Below are 7,152 nucleotides of genomic sequence, written 5' to 3' on the forward strand. Positions count from 1 at the left end.
GAAAAATCACTCCCTTTTAAGCACGCTCAGGTTATGCCGACAAAAATCACTAGTCCCTTGTGAAAACATAGGGCAGCGCTCCTCGCCTAGCAGCACCCGTCTCTCTCGCGCTGCCTTCAACATTTCTGGAAATAAATGCAGACTGAATGTGTTGCTACTTTCCAGGGACAAGAAAAGTCATAGAAAAGTAGGGCTGGAAGGGGCAATCAGGATTCTTCCAAGGGCATGGGCATATGAACAACTTACCACGGGGTAAAAAGGCACTAAGACTCTACCAGGTGCCAGCTGTTGCACAGAAACTGCCCGCTCTCGCCCTGGTAAGTAGAAGTTAATTCACAGGAACTTACCGCATTTCTAGCAAAGGCTAAGCGGCTAACTATCCCATTTCCATCGAAGGCTAAGCAGCTAACTACTGCTTACCATAGGGTAGGACGGTGCATGCGGGCAGTTCCTGCAAAGCAGCTGAGACGCAGTAAAGCTCCAAGCCCTTTTACCCCCGAGGCAAAGCGATCCTATGTTCAAACCCTGAACGCACATAACAGAATCAGTTCGGCAACAGCAAAACACTCCCATCTGGCTTGCTAATCCATAAAATCATTTAAAAACAGATAAAACTGAAGTAGTATTTTCTACCGCGACATCTACCAAATGGAACCGAACACGTGCAGGGATTTACACACGTCCGTGTCTCAAAACAGGGGGGGGGGGAAAGCGAGGAAACGACTGTGAAAAATCAGCTATAATACACAATCTTTTGGTGTGCCTGTCCAACCCCACTTAACTCATAAAAAACCGCACATTAAAGTGAAATAAAACTAGCAAAGCATTTGCCTCGGCGGGGGGAGAGGGGGAAAACACTCGTAGCAAATTGTTTGCCGACTGCCGTCAAGGTGTAAAGAAACTCTTTGTGTCTAGAGAGCTACAAGCAAAATTGCAAAGGATGACAAGCACTTCAGGTATCGGAAAGTATCGCATCTGGGGTATTTCTTTTGGAGGGGGAAGAGAGAGTAATTGAAGCGAGACCATAGACACAGAGGAATCCTTCAAATATCCGCTTCCCGAGCCACATATCAACCAGGGAGAACTGCGATAGCCAGGCCAGGAGAGGTGGCGTTGACCCGTCTTTCTTTTCACCTCCTCATTTCCAGGGCAGGCTGTTTAAACATGGGAAATCAGGACAGTGTTTGGGGGTGCGGACCCGTAGGGAAATGACGACACCGAAGGAAAGGGGGGTAATTCCCTTAGAAGTGGGGAGACGGCGCGAAGGGCAGCAGGGAAGCTGAGTTCAGGCAGAAGAGCTGTCTATTCACCAGGGCCCTGAGACACGAGCGTAGCTGATCCAGTGGGGGACGAACACCTGCGTTCGCGTGACAAAAATTCAGGTCAGTGGGTACGATCCTGGAGGAGGAAGAGGTGTGGCCCCGTCCCCCGGCTTTTCCCCAGGTGATTGCATCAATTCACTATGTCCCGAGGGCAAAACGCGTCCAGTGGAAGTGGTCTCGGTGCAAAACCAAACCCCAGGTGAGAAGGGATGGGGTGTAGAGCCCCGCAGAACACGGCCAGGCCTGCTCTAAATTATTCTCAAGCGCCTCCTCTGAAAACGTGAACCTGTCCCAGCACACATGTGCACACAGCTGCATGGCCAGCTCGGAGCTGAACAATGAACCCTTCCCAGAATGCTTTGCTGCTTTAGGACTACAAATCCCAGCATGCCATAACCAGCACTGGCTTTTAACCCTTTTTTCACCAGGCAGAGGACAGCGGAGCTCACCAGGAACATCTCAGGATAGCTGCGGGCCTGTGTCCGTTTTGCAGGGGTGATGCTGGCAGGAGGAGAGGAGCCTGGACGTGGGTCAAGGGCAGAGCTAACAAAGTATTAGGAGGAGTTATGCTTGCAAAATGCAGGTGAGGAGAAGGGACAAGCTTACTCCTTGTTGTGCCCCTGCTCTCTTTGAAGAGGAAGGTGGAAACCTAGCGTCCAGGCTGGTCCATTTGTTGCAAACGGCATTTCTTGCCAAGCTAGGAAGACAGCCAGGGCGGTGACATCTCTTGCCCCAGCGGGCCGCATCCACGGGAACCGGGGAAGAAGCAATTCTGTGTCCCCGCACGGTCTGTTTAGCCAGGTAAATTAGCAGGGACCAGAGCCACCATTTTGGGCAATGCCAAATGGGGGCGGAAGAGACCGGGCCTCCGGGACGATGGATCTGCTCCAATCTGCCAAGTTCCCACGTCCGAACACGCTCAAACCAACCGCAGGTCAACGATGATGTCTCGTTTTCCCCAGAACACCCAGACAGAGCAGCCCGGCTCCTATCCCCTCATTTTTTAAAATACATATCACTCATTGTGTGCCAAGGCCACACCGAATATCAGTGTACAGCACCTGTGAAGATTTGGCTGTATTTACTCACTTTACGAAGAGCAATTTAGCATTTCTATTAGGAGGCAGCAAGGTCTGGAAATTGTATTCATTCAGTATTTCTATTTATTCTACAGGTCAGAAGTTGTCCGTTTCCAACTGTTTTCCATACAGATTGTTTCTTCAGGGACCAATCTGATCTTAAACGGTGAGAGACTTTTTTCCTCTGCAAGCGAAGCGGAAAAAATGTCTTTTGTTGGTATGCACAGTCGCAGCGAAAGGGGATTAGCTGAACCAGGGACCAGAGGACTAGAGTTGCTGAACAACGATGGTCTAAACAAAAGAACAGAGCTTCAAAAATAGACACAAACACAGGTCTGAACAAAGAAGCCATAAGCAACTTATTAACTTTCGGCATACTATTAAGAACAGCAGAATATAGCTTAATAGCCACGGTACGTATATGTTTTCAATAGTCGCAGCAGTATAATTAAGGTAAACGGGAGGTAGAGTCAAGGTGATTAACTCCACAAATTCATCGCCGGGTCTTTCTATTTCTTCACAAAAGATTAGGCAAATCGAAGCGAAGATTTATGCGCAGCGATGAATGCTGCTATTCTTGCTACCGCCGTGGTAATTTCAAGAGCTGCCAGGAAGGAGAGGCGGTTCCTTGCCGCACCGAGGAGGTGGACAAACATCGGTCTCCATCCTCTGGGACCTTCCAAAATGTGGTGTTGCTCTGAATCGCAGTGCACGTTCACATCATCTGCCACAAAGGTTTTGAGGTTGAAGCAATAACATCAAAATGCTCTTTCCTGCCCGGGGCAGGGGGTTGGACTCGATGATCTACCCAGGTCCCTTCTGACCCCCCAAATCTATGAAAGTAAAGTGATCGAGGGCTTCTGGTACGAGATGCTCTTCCTCCATCCCCATCCCCACACCATTTCCTCTGCCCCCTCTTGCTGCTACCTCTTGCCTTCATGTCACCCTTGGGAAGCAGCTCTGAACACGGACAAACACCTGTTCCTGGAAGAAACTGCCCTGACCTCATTGGGGTAAAACGCCCCAGGTTAAGGCAGACGGACTCTGGTTCAAGGGGATGCATCGTCTGGGCACAACTCTTTTTGTGTGTGTGTTTTTTTTACAGGCAGGCGGGTTTAACCCAGAACATCCCAGGTCTGGGATTTCTTTCTAGGGCATTGTCCTAGGAGATTTGGAGACCACAACAGGTAGATCAAGCCCTGCTTCTCTTTACCAGTTAGCTACTGAAGGTATTGTAACAGCAGCAGGAAGACAACTTTTTCAGCTCCTTTAAAGGCGCACAGCATCCCTCCATGGCTGTGATTTGGGAGGGACCTGAAAATCCACTCTTAACAGCTAGTCTTCTGCTAATTTCTCGGTCTAGAAGATCCACCCCTCCTGCCCCCATCCAGGCACAGCGTGCATCTAGCAACCTGCCTCTCTCCTTCCTTATTCCCAACAGTTCATGTTCTTTGCCTCTCTTAACCTGTCCACAGATCTTGTGCATCTCCATCTCACATGCTCTCCCCCGATGGGAGGTCCTCTCACCTCACGTCCCACTTCTGCTCTTCTGTGCAGTCCCGGTCCATCCATCCATCAATGTCTTTCTCCACATCTGATTTACCCGTTGAAATATCAGCTCCCGACCACATGGCAGCTGTGCTATGCTCTTTTAAGTTGAGCTTTAAAAAAAAAAAAAAAAAAAAAAAAAAAAAAAAAAGCACACACACAAAATTACTATTCCACCAGGAAAAACCGACTCAAATTGCCGCACTATTTTTTTATCTAAATAATGTTTAAATTTTAAAAGGGGGGAAAAAAAAAACCTAATTACATCTTTGTGTGGGAGATCATAAATCACATAATTACAATGGGAACCTCTGCATCTCTCCAACAGACAAAAAGCAGACTACACAAGTTCTTATCTCATTACAGTTTAATTAAGAATTATGTTTGAGCATCTTCTTTTTAATTATCACAGGGCCCAGATGACTTCTAATCTTTTTTACCCGAAGTGAGGGAGGGCACAGTCCAAGATGGGCACTAATGAATTTACAATTTGTTCTTTTGGGAACTTTAATAAAATTAGTCTGCATAGAAGATTAACACTGATAAAGTGAATTTCCAAAGAGAACATTTGGTTCCTTTCAATTAGTGTCCCACAGCCACCAGGAGCTTGTGGTGGGGAGCCCGAGGGCTGCTGTTTCTTGGGGAGCAAAGCTTCGGGTTTCAAGGTGGGAGTGAAGACGGTAAGCAGTTTCTTTTGATAGCTTCACCTGGCATCATAGACCTACCAGCTGCTTCCCGTGCTACAGACCCGAGGAAGGTGAGTATTAATTGTTTCCTGCAGGGGCAGCCTCCATGGTTGGCAGAGCTAGCTGACAGCGCAAGGGAAGTTGACTTTTGCAAAAGCTACATACAGCGCTGAATTATGAGGCTGTTCATCTTTGGGGAACCAAATGGTCTATCGCAGACTAGTCTAGGCCAACTGTAGGAAGAGCGACACGGTTGCCTCCTAGGCTCTCCTTTAAAGCCCAGGCTGCTCCGAGAGATGGGTCATTGTCATGTGGCCTACCAAGGAAGTCGTCAACTGGCTCTTTGGAGTTGGCCAATGCTGTGCAGGCGGTACAGGAGGGAAAGCACAAGTGTGCCAAGGCCCCATCTTCAACCAATTTGTTCAGCTATGAGAACAGGCACATCTTCCTCTTTGGCAGCACCCACAGTTGTCGGCAGCTTGGGCTCATCGGTGCATACCCTTGTCGTTCCACCTCTCGCAAGACCGCACGGAGAGGAACGGAAGAAACGCTGGAGCAACGTGAGGCTCCCATCAGCTCGGGTGCGAAAGCTCGACAGCGGGGACAAAGCGAGAGGGTGGAGGCGAAGAGACAGAAACCAGGAGAAGGGAGACATCATGCAGTAATGAGCACTGACAAGCGGCAGCATCCATGTACACTGCCCTTTGCTTGACCAACAACGGCAGCGCCGAGGACGTCTGTCTCTTGTTAGCATCCACGTATGCTGTGAATATCTTAGCAAACGGTGCCCCCGCCTGCTCCCAAATATCTAATTATTTTAGGGCGAACATAACCTTTCTTCCTCTGGCGCTGGTCTGCCTTCTTCTTACACGGCACACGAGGCAGGAGAGGATGAATTCTGCTGGGTGCACATACTGGTGTCCTGACAGTTAACTCTTCAGAAGTTGAAGTGCAAATATACCCTGCATGACACCAAGCTCTGTTGCATCGGTGCTTAGCAGTGGAGGGAGCATCCAGAGTAAAAAATAAATCAACCAATGTCATTTTGTACATAAATATTTCCACCTCACGCTGCTCTTAAACTGGCTTAACAGCGAATATAGCATAGGGTCCCTGGTTGCCACTGAACTGGAAACGATGAGTCAATAAGCTTAAATACCAGCATCCAGTTCTTGCTACAGGCTTAAAGATGCCGCAAACCTTCCTATTTCACCTCCGTCCCAGAACGGACTGGTGCTGGGATTACGGCTGCTCTGCACCGTTTTCTGCCCCGTGCTGATTTTGCACAGAGTGTGAACCGCTTTGAGCGTGGATGTCATGGCCAACAGCTCTACACGCTCAGTAGGCTGCAGTGTTAAATGGCGCTGCTTGAGAATCTCATCGCTCTGAGCTTTGTTTAAGCTCCTCTCCAGCTCGTTGCAAAGGCCTGACAAGGTGGCAGGTGTCAATTAGTTTGCAGCAAGCAAGAGAACACAATCAGCTTTCTAAGCCACAGCCTATCACATCCAAGGTTTGTTAATTTTCTGTTCTCCCACCAAAACCGTTTCAGGTTTCTCCACGACAAGCACCAGAAACCCATCAAGAAAATCTCTGTAAATGCAAACAGATTGTGCCAGCAAGGGCAGCAGGACAGATCAGCTGCCTCTCCCGGGGGTGCAAACACTCACCTGGCCTGCCGTTGCTTAGGATGCTCCAGAAGATGGTCTGTTAATGGCCAATTTCGATGCTTTTGAAAGCCGAGAGAAATCCAATGTCAGCTGCAGGATGGAGGTCAGAGTTCTTCTGCATTTGCTTCGAATGCTGTTCCTGAGGGTGCTTGGCACAGTCCGATTCCCAGGCTAATTTCTCCGAGAAAGAAGGGTTGTCTCGTCACAGCTGGCACCCCCTGAAACCCAGTCGAAGGGAGCTGCAAAGCAGGCCGAACCGTCTTAGTGCCTTTTCTCTTTCCTTTACAATGGAATGATGAAAAATCCAACCTTATGGAGAGGTTAGAAATATTAGGCCTTTTGTCCTCTTTTAGGGTGACCATGAATGACTAGAGAACTAAATGGGATTATGGCATCAGAAGCGACACCGGAGCGATGGAGAGGGGATGGGATTTGTGATTAAATGGTTTAACCCCCTTTGGGTTTTGGTTATGCTAACATCGGCGTACTTGAACCTCGATGAGCACAGGGAAAAAACGCTCTCTCTGAAGAGCTACAGACCCAATTCCCTCAAGTGCTGATGACTGTGTGCCCGAACCCCCAGGCCTCCAGTATATACAACAAAAAACCTATCCACAAAGACCCTGATTCCCAGTACCCTCAATTGGGGCCTCTGCTCCCCCCCAAAGGGCCTTGAAAGGAAACAGTTGGGTCTCTGGCAGTGCTTGGTGTTCGGCAGCTCCCCATCCTGAGCTCTTTGGAAACAGCTGCTCACTTATTTCTGTGCCTGCTGGGAGTTGGCGAAGTCAGGGCTCTTTGGGAGGTCTTGAAGGACACTCCTGGATGTTTCTAATATATATATATATATATA

The sequence above is a fragment of the Alligator sinensis genome, unplaced genomic scaffold (genome assembly GCF_000455745.1).
Source record: "Alligator sinensis unplaced genomic scaffold, ASM45574v1 scaffold1295_1, whole genome shotgun sequence".
In the NCBI taxonomy this organism is placed as follows: Eukaryota; Metazoa; Chordata; order Crocodylia; family Alligatoridae; genus Alligator; species Alligator sinensis.